This window comes from Panulirus ornatus, chromosome 1 (genome assembly GCF_036320965.1).
Source record: "Panulirus ornatus isolate Po-2019 chromosome 1, ASM3632096v1, whole genome shotgun sequence".
Classification (NCBI taxonomy): domain Eukaryota; kingdom Metazoa; phylum Arthropoda; class Malacostraca; order Decapoda; family Palinuridae; genus Panulirus; species Panulirus ornatus.
Genome location: NC_092224.1, coordinates 84,201,710 through 84,216,149, shown reverse-complemented (window position 1 = coordinate 84,216,149; position 14,440 = coordinate 84,201,710). Strand labels below are relative to the sequence as shown.

Here is a 14,440-nt window from a genome sequence, read left to right as displayed (position 1 = left end):
CGTTGCCACCCTGCCACACATGAAGTGACAACACCCTCCCCCTGCAAGCGCGTGAGGTAGCACTAGGAAAAGACAACAAAGGCCACATTCATTCACACTCAGTCTCTAACTGTCATGTATAATGCACCAAAACCACAGCTCCCTTTCTAAATCCAGGCCCCACAAAACTTTCCATGGTTTACCCTAGGGGGTGACTGTGTTGTTGACTGGCTGGTGAGGATATTTAATGCATGTATGGCTCATGGTGAAGTGTCTGAGGATTGGCAGAATGCATTATAGTGCCATTGTATAAAGACAAAGGGTATAAAGGTGAGTGCTCAAATTACAGAGGTATAAGTTTGTTGAGTATTCCTGGGAAATTATATGGAAAGGTTTTGACTGAGAGGGTGACAACATGTACAGAGCATCAGATTGGGGAAGAACAGTGTGGTTACAGAAGTGGTAGTGGATGTGTGGATCAGGTGTTTGCTTTGAAGAATGTATGCGAGAAATACTTAGGAAAAGCAAATGGATTTGGATGTAGCATTTATGGATCTGGAGAAAGCATATGATAGAGTTGACAGAGATGCTCTGTGGACGGTGTGGGAGGCAAGTTGCTAGAAGCAGTGAAAAGTTTTATCGAGGATGTAAGGAATGTGTACAAATAGGAAGAGAGGAGAGATTGGTTTCCAGTGAATGCCAGTTTGCAGCAGGGGTGGGTGATGTCTCCATGGTTGTTTAATTTGTTTATGGATGGGATGGTTAGGGAGGTGAATGCAAGAGTTTTGGAGAGAGGGGCAAGTATGCAGTCTGTTGTGGATGAGAGGGCTTGGGAAGTGAGTGTCAGTGTTTGCTGATGATACAGGGCTGAAGGCTGATTTGGGTGAGAAACTGCAGACATTGGTGACTGAGTTTGGTACAGTGTGTGAAAGAAGAAAGTTGAGAGTAAATGTGAATAAGAGCTAGGTTATTAGGTTTAGCAGGGTTGAGGGACAAATTAATTGGGAGATAAATTTGAATGGAGAAAAACTGGAGGAAGTAAAGTGTTTTAGATATCTGGGAGTGGACTTAGCAGTGGATAGAACCATGGAAGTGGAAGTGAGTCACAGGATGGGGGAGGGGGCGAAGGTTCTGGGAGCATTGAAGAATGTGTCGAAAGCAAGAACCTTATCTCGGAGAACAAAAATGGGTATGTTTGAAGGAAGAGTGGTTCCAACAATGTTATATGGTTGTGAAGCATGGGCTATAGACAGGGCTGTGCGGAGGAGGGTGGATGTGTTGGAAATAAAATGTTTGAGGACAATATGTGGTGTGAGGTGGTTTGATTGAGTAAGAAATGAAAGGGTGAGAGAGATGAGTGGTAATAAAAAGAGTGTCGGTTGAAAGAGCAGAAGAGGGTGTTTTGAAATGGTTTGAGCACATGGATAGAATGAGTGAGGAAAGATTGACCAAGAGGATATATGTGTCAGAGGTGGAGAGAAGAAGGAGAAAAGGGAGACCAAATTGCTGGTGGAAAGATGGAGTGAAAAAGATTTTGAGTGATCAGGGCCTGAACATACAGGAGGGTGAAAGGCATGCAAGGAATAGAGTGAAGTGGAACGATGTGGTATACCGGGGTCAACGTGCTGTCAATGGATTGAACCAGGGCATGTGAAGCGTCTGGGGTAAATCATGGAAAGTTTTCTGGGGCCTGGATGTGGAAAGGGAGCTTGCAACTACAGTATTCATTGCAGAGGTAATGGCAACATCAGAATAGACAAATATTAGGACAAAGTAACCCATCTTAACAATCAACAGTCTGAGTGACTACTGGAATAATGAAATGTGGGTACCTTCTGATCTAATTCTAGCACTGTACGTGCTACTTTTAAAAGAAAAGATTAAGAATGATGTAGGAAACCCAAAGGAGAATCAAAGAAATACATTAACTACACATTTCCTGAAGTATGTATCACAATCAACATATGAATACCATAAAAATTCTATTAGGTAATATTGATTCATATCATGGAGAGCAATAGCATTATTCCATAGCATTCAATGAAAAAACCTATTCTGCTACAGTATGATAATTCAGCCAGTAATCTGAATTAAAGATGCTGAAAGATGTAATGACAGCTGCAGAGGTGGTCTCACCCTTATAAAAATATGTAGAGCTCACTTTCAAGCTCAAACACATAGTTTGCCACCATCCTAAAACATGGCAATTTTTAGGGTGGTAAGGAAGAGCCTACCATGATGTGTACCATGTAAGAGAATATGGATAGGCCTTTCAAATATTATAAAAACAAATTTTGGAACCATGGTGGATTCTACCTTGAGGCACAAGAGCCTCATATGACAACCACCTTCTAAGGGTTTGAAACCAAAGAAATCAAACTGTCAGGCTAGAACCTGAATACCTATCAAATACAGCCAACACAATATCAACAATGAAAATACTATGAACTGCAGAGCAATTTCTTGACCTACAAAACCATGAAACTCAAGTAAACTTTACATAAGTGCCCATCAGAAGTACTAATTACAAGCAGAAGGTGGAAAATCTAGTAAAACCTAAGAATTTGGATGACTGAGAACTATTTCCCTATAGAGTTTTTCCTTAAGCATTTACATTCCATTTTGAGAAACAGTTTACAGAAATTATAGTTAATAAATTTCTTATATTTTATCAGTATACATCTAAAATTGTAAAAATGAAGCTATCTGATGGTAACTTTTGGTGGCTAGTGGTGATAAGGTAGCTGGTGGTGTAAGTGATTTTGTCTGATGGTGAAAGTGTGGGTTGTTGATGAAACATCACAGGTATGTCTAAAGGAAATGTGCATATCTCTATTCAGTGCAAGATACTGTATGCCATCTATTACTGAAATTAGAAATTTGCTTGAAATGAGTAATAAATTTAAATTTCTTTGCCCTGACAAAATAATGAGTTTGTGCGAGACTTGCTTGCTAACTTTAACTATCTCATTGTTTTGGTTCTCCATTTCACTTGGTTCAAGACAAATAATGTAGAACAGAAGAATATCATTATGTTTTTCTGTTCTTAAATGGATGTTAGTCACTTACTGTGACAGCTGAAGATTATGTTGTCAGAAAGTTGACCTTCATTATCGCATAAGAGAGGATGAGATCACAGCCTTTCACTTGAAACCTGTAAAAGAGAATGTGTATCAGTATCACACCTCGTTTCTGTTTTTACATCTAAGGTATCTGCATTTTTTGAAAGACTTTATGCATAATGAAAAAAGTAAAGCAGATGGTTGAAAGTGAGATCACTGAATAAGTCTGGGAATATCAAAATTTAGAAGGTATAGAATTCAATCAAGAAACACTTGGTAAAACTTCAACAATATATAAGACAAAGGTAGTGTTTCATGAGAGGATAATTCAGTTTTTCGGCATTTCCATGCAATAAATCTAACAGCATGAAGGAAGACACGAAAAAAAAATATATATATATACTAGGCAGATGAAGCGATTCTATGCCTGTATGTGGGTATGTTACAAGTAATAAATCCAGCAATCAATAAATCACAAGAGCAATCATTTGCTGATGAGTAGTAGTGTCATCAAGGTATATATAGTAAGTTTGCAGCACACTACTTCAGCTGCAATATTATCTATCATGTAATTACTGTATCTCCAAAAACTAAAATAAACCATGGACTACTTTGTAAAGGGCACATCAAGGCTGTTATTAAATGATATTGTTGTCAAGGAAGGTTGATCAGTGTAATTATTGTATTTGTGTGAAGCATGAGTGCTTCTATCATATCTTCTTGATAAACCCTGAAATATCCTCGCAATACCTGCACCATCCCGTTGCACGCAGAATTTTTTGGTGTTTCTGAGGTCAAAGACCAATAATGAAAGAATCCACGGATTCATGTCATGCATTCAAGGTGATAAATTGGGATTTCATTCTTGCCATGGATACCTCCATTAGATATCAATGATCACAGCATGCACCTTTTAAATCAGTTACCAAGCACTTGGAACTCATTGATATGATATTCTTCTATTCCCATAAGTTATTTCTGATATATCTCTGAATCAATATCATTAACTATTCACTGAGATTTCAAGAAAAAAATCAGTAAGTTTCTAGTTAAAGACACTCTCTCTAGATGACAGATATCAATGAAATTATCAGGAATGCACTGCAATGGGTAGAGGGGCAATGAAAGGTGTAGGATTTTAGGAGTAACACTTGAACTTCATCATTTTCAAGTTTCTGCAAACTGGAAAGGGCTTTCAAGTAAAGGAAAAGTGAGGTAAAATAATTGAAATCAACATTGGACAGTTAAAGTGATGCATTCATAACTTTCACAGACATCATACAAATGCTAAGTGTAGTATTGATAAATGAACATCAACTGTCCTCATGCTATGCACAGGGAAACTGGAAAAGCGTCCATCCTGTAGATGACAGCCCAAAAACATTCACTTGGTCCTTCTTTGAATGACGATATACAAAGCAACTAATCCTATAATAAAACAAGAAATCTCGTCCAGTGAAAGCAGGAATGCCTATTATCCTTTATCATTTATGCTTTCCTACCACTGTCCTGAAGCCTCGTAATGTTTGAATCCAACCTACTCCAAGTTTTGCTGATGTATTATGCGAGTTCACATATCTACATTGATTTAAAGCTTGAATTAATGCTTATGAGATCTCTTTAAGACATCTGAACAATATATATACATTGACAATCGAATGATAGAACATAGCACAGATAAAAGGAATACAGTGCATCCTTCATAAGAATAAATAACAATATCAAGACCTATTTCACAAATGCAGTCTTTACATCTTAAAAATTCGAGTAATTTGATTTCCACACTGTTTTAGTATTATCATTTGACCCCATATCTACCATATCTCTCATGGCCAACACTAATGAGTTGATAATTCTGAGATTATTAAAGCAAAATCCCACAATATCAATTACCAAAAAGAGTCACAAGAAATTCAAATGGGGGTACATTACAGAAAAATCTATTCTAAAATGTACCTTTACTGTTCACCGGTAAACCTATATTGGTGAAAGCTGTCCTTTGGCTCTTGTTGCTCAGGAATAGCAATATTCTCTGTACATTTTTCAAATATATTCACTATTTATGTATTTTCCCAAATCAGGCTCAATCAATCAACCCAATTTCTCAGAGACCCGTGTAGCACTTGCACCATAAGTGGCATAAATTTGCTATGGCTATTCATTATAGCTGAGAAACATGTGTCCTTTCCCCAATCATATAATTTACCTCCCATTTTGAAAGACTGACGGGCCATGGTGTTGACAGTCTGGTTTAACTGCGTAAACCCCCAACCTTGAAACTTCTGAAAGGGACCGATTGTAACGTTATTGTGACTGGAAAGAGACATGATCCCGCCACAGCGACCACTTCACCCAGCAAACAAGCTTACTCACCAGTCACAGCGACCACTTCACTCAGCCAACACACCCACTCACGACCTCCAGCGACCACTGCATCCAGCCAAAACACCCACTTACCTGCTGCAGCCACCACCTCAGCCAGCAAACACACCCAATTACGATCTCCAGCAACCACTACAACTGCTTTTCATACATCAGGTGCGTTTAAAAAATTTGGTCAAAAGGGCTGAGGAAGGTGAGGCTTATGAACATGCCTAAATAATGATATAAAATGTAAAACAAGAGTGGTATGTATGAACAAACTATAACCTAGAGAGCATGGCTTTTCGAGTTACTTGGATATGAAATTAAATTGCATATAATCGTCAAATTACCATAGGATTGAATAGAATTATTGTGTAAAAGTGTTCTCTATGACACCAGTGATTATCTTTTTAAGAAAACAGATTCATGATTTGATAGCATAAAACAGATGACCGCAATAATCAATGGAGTTCTTTAACAAGAAACAAATCAAAACGCTTTCGAATATGGATTTCTTTTTTATAAGAATTTGTCATCGATTCAGGAAGGTCATGGTTGTTTCACTGCTCACGTGAATTACTGAAACAGTTGAATTTCCAGTTACATTTTTTTTTCCGTTTGAGTGACTGAAAAGGTTAGAATAATGTGTAAGATTTTTTCTTTTTCCATTGTTGTTCGCTGTTTCCAGCATTAGCGAGGTAGCTCCGGGAACAAATAAAGGCCGCATTCGCTCACATCCATGATCTAGCTGTGATGTTTGTAGCACCAAAAACATAGCTACATATCTATACCCAGGCCCCACAAACCAGTCCATTTTTTCACCCGACTGTTTCACATACCCTAGTTCGGTCCACTTTATAACGCATCGTTCCAGTTCACTTTATCCCATACACGTCTTTCACCTTCCTATATGTTAAGGACGCGACCAGTTAAAATTTTTTCACTCCATCCTTCCATCTCCAACAGTCTCATTGTTCCCTCCACTTCTAACACATATTCTTGTCAACTCCTCACTCATTCTCTCCATATGTCCAAACTACCTCAAATCATCCTTTTGAGCTCTCTCAACTATACTCTTCTTATTAAAATGCCCCTCTCTTACCCATTTATTACTTACCCGTTCAAATCACCTCACACCACACATTGTCCTCAAATATTGCATTTCCAACATGCATCCCCCTCTGCACATCTCACGTCCCTACAGCATTGTTGAGACTACTAAAACTCCAGACATATCCATTTCCACCTTCCCAGATAATAACCTTTCATTCCTCAATGCCCCCCCAAATTTCGCTCCCTCACCCACCCTATGACTTACTCCCGCCTTCATGGTTCCATTTGCCGCCATATCCAATCCCAGGTATCTAAAAACTTCACCTCTTCTAAATTTTCTCCATTCAAACTCAGACCCCCATCTAATTTGTCCCTCAACCCGCCTAAACCAAATGACCTTGCTTTTATTTACATTTACTCTCAACTCTCTCCTTTCACATACTTTAACAAATTCAGCGACCAACTTCTCACTTTAATCTGGCACCAGTGCCGTGTCATCAGCAAACAGCAGCTGACACTTCCCATACCTCCTTCACTCTCGAGAGACTGCATTATCGCCGCTCTCTCAAAGACCCTTGCATTTGCCTCCCTCACCATCCCATTGATAAACAAAACATACAGCAATGGTGGTATCACACAATCCTGCTGTAGACCAACCTTCACATAGAACCACCCACTCTTCTCTCTCTCTCCCTATTTGTACACACGAAATACATTCTCGACCAAAACTTCTCACTACTTCTAGTTGCTTTCCTCCGACACCATACATTCGTAAGAACTTTCGCAAGGCATCTTCTACCAACCCTATCTTATGCTATCCCCAGATTACATAAATGACGCGTATAAATTCTTCTGTTTCATTAAGCATATCTCACATCATTTACAGCAAACACCTGATCCACACATCCTCTACAACTCTTGTTCTATATAAATTAGATAACTTTATAGATGAAAAAATTGTAAATCTGTTTCCCAGAACACAGGGTAACCTGACTGTGTAACTTAAGACTGTGGAGGGTGACTTGTGCCTTAATCCCTTTACCTGTCTGTTGACTCATTTGCCCGCCTCGCCCAGCGCCGCCTGGTATTTCATATTCCGGTTCCCTCTATCTGTACTGTCTCCCGGTTCCCTCTATCTGTACTGTCTCGACGTAAGGGCTTCACACCGTACTTTTCGTTTCCTGGGAATGGCACTGTAAGCTGGTTAGTATTCCTGGTGAGTTTTGACTCATAGCGGAACAGTTTCCATATATATCGACATTTCTAGGGATTTCCAGTAGTAAGCAATTAAGCAAGACGAAACAGATCGCGATCCCCCTCATCAACCCAACCCTCCCTTCAAGAAAAGGACTCGATCTTCCTTCCCCCTCCTCTGCATAACATTGTCAATCAGTTTTTTTGGGGGTAGAAAGTTCCATGATTTACCTTTCTCAACCTTGGATAGTTATTTCTTGAGTAATGGTCATGAAACGTTTCTTATACTGCTTAAGATAACAACAGTCAGCACGCATATATCAGAAAAGGAAAAATGGGTGGCTCCTTAAACTTAAAAATCTGAATTCTCTCTGCAGTAACGAACTAGTTCATGATTTACATACCTAACAAGTAGAGACGCCACTGCCCACGATTAAAATCAGGTCCCCACACTTAAAAATGACGGGAAGAAGACCTTAGTGTCTTAGTGTCAAAGTAAATAATATCTACAAACAAGTATGCTAACTCATTTGGTCGTTTATTGTCCAAAACTTTATTCATAGAACGTGGAGAACCTGGGATGGGTTTGTTAGAGGGCTCATAGGAGTGTTGACTGGAAGGACGGGTTTTCGGAGTTGGAGAACAACAAAGGAGGTGTCTTTTGGATATTCTTGGGAGCGTTGACTGGAAGAAAAGGGCTTTTGGGAGTTGGAATGGGTTTGCTGGAGAGTCCATAGGAGTATTGACTGTAGGGACAGGTTTAAGGAATTGGAGAAGCTGGGAGGGATTTGGTTAGAGTTTTTGGGAGATTTGGGTGGGCGAGAGGCTTTGGGAGTGGGAACTTTTTGGAGAGTTCTTGAGAGGATCATACGGATAGACTGGTCTTGGGAGTTGGATATTTTGGTCTGGTTTTATTGGAGGGTTCGCTGAAGAAAGTGAGGCAGAATATAGGGAAAGAGAAATGTAGAAGGAAGGTTATAGACCTGAAACTCAACTCAGATGCTACACTGTCAGTCAGCTTATGCAAGAAGGATCTCTCTTTCATTAGGCTGTTACGTTTATAACTTGTAATACCGTTTTCTGTGTGATACAACTCGAACCACAGTTTTCCTTTGTAAGAATACGGTGTAATGTTTTTTTTTTTATGTATTATTTATTCATATTTTTCAATGGTGATGAAATGAAATCTATAGTTTTTCCATCTGACATTCCAAGTCTCTTTCATGTTAGCTACCTTGAGGTATAACTAAAAGATTTCAGTTCTACAAAGTTTTATACTAAGAGGCATCATTATCAGTAACATACGTTGGAATTGATTTCATATATAAATTCAAATGGGGGCTATCGATAGTTCTCCACTATATTTATTTCGAATTATTTGCCGCTTGAACAACAAAGGGTATTAGCGGCTTTTTTCTATCGATTTTTTTATTAGTTTTACGCTGATATTGACAACATTGTTACCGAGAAAGTAATTTCTCATTACACAAGCTGAAGTATCATCATTGTAATTCAACTCCTTTAAAAATCTTTATACGGGCATTATATGTTCCATAATGGTTCCAGTCATCCTGTTGATCTACATGAAATTACTTATGACTTTGTGCGGAGTACATAGCCTGTTAATCAAAATGTCAGTCGCACCAATTTCGTATATAAAATATTTCTTCCATTGTTTCAGATCTCTAGTCATTCCTCTAATATCTCTTTCATTAGACATATCACCAATCCCCCACTTTTTTCTTACATAATTCTATATTTTTTCCTTGAACTGCCTCTCCTCCACCCACTCTAGAATTAACTTACAGTTTACTACCCTACATTTTGACAAACCCTTCCCAACCCTCTCCAAGACCGCACATCTGGAATATTACCCAGAGCAAAACTCTTGCTCTTGTCTCCTCTATGGCCGTACCGTGTGTGTATATTTATGTAGATTCTTCGGCTTAAAATATAGTCTCTACTACACTCATACCCGCTGATGTACAGACGCAGTCCTAGCATTGACACAATCCGTACATCCAGGACACCAGATTCACTTCTCTCACTGCTCATCCACTCTATTTCTCCTCCCATCTGTGCAAGTCAGCCATCAAACACATACACACACACACACACACACACACACACACAGTCTCCCTGATCTATATTCTCGAACTCAAGTTCTCTCCAGACGACATTCTTATCCTCGCTCTACTTTTCATACGACATGTAAGAACAGTAAACTTTAAATGTCACTTGCTCCGGTTAGTACTTTTTTTCATGTAAACCACTTATATGACTGGACTTATGGAGGAATCATCAATCATACTGATTTTTCTTTCTTTTCCTTAAGGAACGATGCAAACAAGCCGAGAGAGCGTACGAACGAACCAAACAAGCCGAGATAAACGAACGAACCAAACGAGCCGAGAGTAAACGAACGAACCAAACAAGCCGAGAGTAAACGAACGAACCAAACAAGCCGAGAGAGCGTACGAACGATCCAAACAAGCCGAGATAAACGAACGAACCAAACGAGCCGAGAGTAAACGAACGAACCAAACAAGCCGAGAGTAAACGAACGAACCAAACAAGCCGAGAGAGCGCGAACGAACCAAACAAGCCGAGAGAGCGTACGAATGAACCAACCAAGCCGAGAGAGCGTACGAATGAACCAAACAAGCCGAGAAAGCGTACGAACGAACCAAACAAGCCGAGAGTAAACGAACGAACCAAACAAGCCGAGAGCGCACGAACGAAACAAACAAGCCGTGCGAGGGCAAGCGTGTTCGCCGGGGCTCGTCTTATTATCACCGTTTTCCTTAGGATGGATTTGACAGTGACAGCAGTTTATTTCTTCATAATCAATTCCTTAGCCAAAGAGAAGAGACAAACGATGAAACGTCATCCGATTGACTGCAAAACATTTCGACTTACACTTGCTGTGTGTCTGTAAAATAAATTACGTAAACAGTTTGTAATATATATAAATATCTATTCAAAGTTATTTTTCAACATATACATCAGTACTCGCAATAACTTTGGCGATACTAACCCAGCACTCAAGTTTCTTTGCTTTATTGTAGCTTCGTTGGAGATATCAAATCTGAGGATACTTCACATATTCATCAAGTAAGGTATAATATTTCCATCTGTCCCCACACCATCCATGATGAAAATTAAACACGACGAATAGCCGGAACACAGCGAACATATATACCTTGACTGCGCACCAACGAGCAACTGAATCCTGATCACGCAGCATTTACCGACAAGCAACGAAATATACACATATAATTTTTTTTTCATACTATTCGCCATTTCCCGCGTTAGTGAAGTAGCGTTAAGAACAGAGGACTGAGCCTTCGAGGGAATATCCTCACTTAGATCCCTTCTCTGTTCCTTCTTTTGAAAAATTAAAAACGAGAGGGAGGATTTCCAGTCCCCCCCGCTCCATCCCCTTTCAGTCGCCCTCTACGACACGCAGTTTGTGTGTTTATCCCGTGCCTCAACCTCAACTCGGGGGAAACATGGGGTTTATCGAGGCTCCTATGACGGCTCTCTCTCTCTCTCTCTCTCTCTCTCCAACGAAAATTACATTACATACACAATATACACATCCACCTAAGAAAAAAAATAAGAAAAATGCCCATACACTCACTAGCGCACACATCCGACCTGAGCTAGGATTGGGACACCAGAGAACAAGATAACTAGGGAGCTAGGCTTGGACCAGGCGCTTACACACACACACACACACACACATACGGATCATCATTGACGCCAGTGTCTGGCGGTAAGACTAGTGGTGGGTTATGGCTGGTGGGAAGGACGTGTGTACGTGTTATCATCCCCTGACAACTTATATCAAGATGCCAAGCCTCCAGTGGCCGCTGCCCTTGGACTGGTTAGTGGCCGCCCACTTCCGGAGCCCCTAACCCTCTCTAGGGCTCTATTGCTTCGGCTGACATCCTCGGCGGTGGTCATGATGAACTCTTGACATTAATTGACAATTACCAGGAGCTAAAAATCTATCGATCATATATATATATTGTTTAATGGCTACTGTGGTTGGCCTGGTCGACTAATGAAACATTTTTTTACATGAGCAATTCTATGTTAAGTAGGTATTTTGGGTTTTACGGAAATTGAAGGTTTACTTTAAATCCCCTTTGGCGGCGCCAAAGGCCATTACAGGGGAATAGCGGCATCCAAACCCAATGCGGGTCAAAGTTGGCTAGGCTAGGTGGGTTGCTGTTACAGCTACACAGTAAGATGTATGGCGTCTAATCATCGAAACGAACGTATGTGACGAGTTCTGTCATGGTGTGCCACGAGGCAAATGATAACTAATCGTTGTCAAGAAGAGCCAATGAGCAATATACCCGAGCGTACTGGGCACGAAGGCGCCCAGCGTGGAAAGTACCGTATGATTTCGAACATCTATACCCTGCCCCTCTCAATGATGTCGGCAGCCCCACGGTGAGGCAGAACTACATGTTACCTCACCAATACAAGCTTCCTTGGTAAGGTAGCAGTGGCTGATCATCAGTGGTGTGTAGCAGGGAAAATCGGGGGTGAACTCCGTCTGCATGTGCCGAGGGAGCTGCGCAGAGGATCAACTTTCGGAGGTGAGGTTAAGGGAGTCACGGGAGTCGTCTGGCGCTGCAGCAGGCGATAATGGCAGATAGGATGGACATTTCCGGCTGGTGGTTGCAAAAAGACGTTGACGGCCTTATTAATCACCTCGGCAATCGACAAGTTTAATCAAACTCAAGAATCCATCAACCAACCACGCAAGGAGAGACAGTTGTTATCTTAAGGAACATTTTCCTACCAATCACAGTATAGAGCTGTTTAAAAGAGAGAAAAAACATCACGTTCTCGTAGTGACGTCAGACCTTCCCCACCCCCTGCAAGTGGACGCCGTAAAACGTTGGAAAAAAAAAGTAAGAAAAAATTCCACCGTTCCAATTTTTTTCCATAATACGAATATCATTTTGCTTCAAAAACATAATTTAAAAATTCCTTTAATTACTATACATTTCTCCATTCTCTAATATCAGACAACCATTATCCCGATAAACTACTGCGGTTCTAAACTGAGTCTCCAAATACAGGTAAGAGGCAACGCCCGATGAATGCGGACACGCGACCGGCAGGATGACGATGGCTGGGGTCACTTGAACTTGCTGAATATCGGCAGTGCCCTTAACTGATTACGCTGCTGTTCTCGTCTCGCTATTCTTGCCCACAAATTATCTTGTAATTTAGTGGTGAAAATATGTAGTTGGAAGTCACTGCTAGCTGATTTTGCATGAGGCTGTGTTGCAAATTGTATTGCCTAGACGCGACAAATCCGGTCAAAAGTCAGACCGGATTAACGAATTGCAGAAGCCTTAGCAGCCGACATGAGTGCGACGTAAGAGGAAGTGGGACACGGATGCTGAACCAGACGAATCCGATGAAATTACGTCATTGCATCGTAAAAATGGCGGGAGAATTTTAAACATTTGAAGATGGTTGCCTAAGTCTGGCGAAGTATTGTGCTGTATATTGTCCCCGCTATTTCTCTTATACAAGTTATACAAAAATCTTTTAGGTGCCTGGTGTAGTTTTTCCTAACTGTTGACTTCCAGCAAATTCGAAAGCGTCATCGAGATAGCGGACTGATAACGGACAAGGCAATCGAGGTTTTCCAGATCATTCAGAGGTGTGTGTGTGTGTGTGTGTGTGTGTGTGTGTGTGTGTGTGTGTGTGTGTGTAAACCGAGTGACTAGCCGGAGCACTCACACCTTAGCCCCCTCCCAGTTTCTGTATCATCCTGTATTATCAACACTGTATTGTCGCAATGGCGTGGATAAACGTAAAGTGAAATTGAAATCGAAAATGTCGAGGTCAGCGGAATTGAGACCTTAGGTCTCAGCGGGCGGGCAGAGAACTCTCCAACCCAGGGCCCCAGCAGCCCTTAGGCCGCCCTCAGAGACCTACTAACGCGCAGACTGGTTCAACATGACACGTTCGACGCCCCAAGCAGCGTCAACCATCATCAGCTTCGTAGAAGACCATTTCAAACATTAGAAAATGTAATTAACTGTAAAAATGACCGAATTCCAATTATAGTAAAACTCAAACACACGATGGAAAATGCAAGCCAGTGTGACAGTTTCAAAGACCTTTGCAATTATTGGTTATTTACAAATGTAGGAAAAACAAGTGGCATAATTAAATACTGCTTATTGTTGGGGTATTTCTTCTGTTTGAAACAGAATGCTCTAATCAAGGCCATCTCATTAACATATTACATAAATATATAAACGAACCTTTGCCAAGTACTTGGGTTCATTGTGGACCGGCTGACACAACAAGGATTCGAACCTACACGTACTTAACCCGTACGTAAAAAGCATCACAGTCAGCAAAGCTAACCGTTACACCACGGAGGTAAAGAGGATTTGATATTCTGGTGTGATGAATAATGAATGGTGTACAGTGTGGGTGAAGGTCAAGGAAAGTCCGACATCTTGTCATTCCCCTACAGATTCTGACCACAAGCGTGTGTGGTTTTGGTTGCTGTGCGACTATAGATTTCTGCCACGTACAAATCCCTCTCACAAGACGGTAAGGCTAATATATATATATATATATATATATATATATATATATATATATATATATATATATATATATATATATATATGGACTTAAAGGGCCAAGTCAAAGGACAGTCCATCATTCCCAAGGATCGTAACATCGTGCTCAGGTCGTACAGTCGTGCTCAGGTCGTACTGTCGTGCTCAGGTCGT

The 14,440-nt window shown here is 40.6% G+C and overlaps 1 protein-coding gene across 3 annotated transcripts in view; it reads right to left on the bottom strand.

Moving 5' to 3' along the window:
- LOC139750247 (beta-1,3-galactosyltransferase 1-like) overlaps positions 1-14,440 on the bottom strand; it is a 137,263-nt gene that overhangs the window by 40,373 nt on the left and 82,450 nt on the right. For 2 of the 3 annotated variants that reach the window (XM_071664766.1, XM_071664787.1), the window contains exons 1-2: positions 5,248-5,402; positions 3,049-3,133 (exon numbers count right to left, since the gene is read on the bottom strand). The gene's annotated coding sequence lies outside the window, so the exon portion shown is untranslated. Of the gene's footprint in view, positions 1-3,048; positions 3,134-5,247; positions 5,403-14,440 lie in introns of those variants that run through there. The other variant, XM_071664776.1, reaches the window with a different exon arrangement.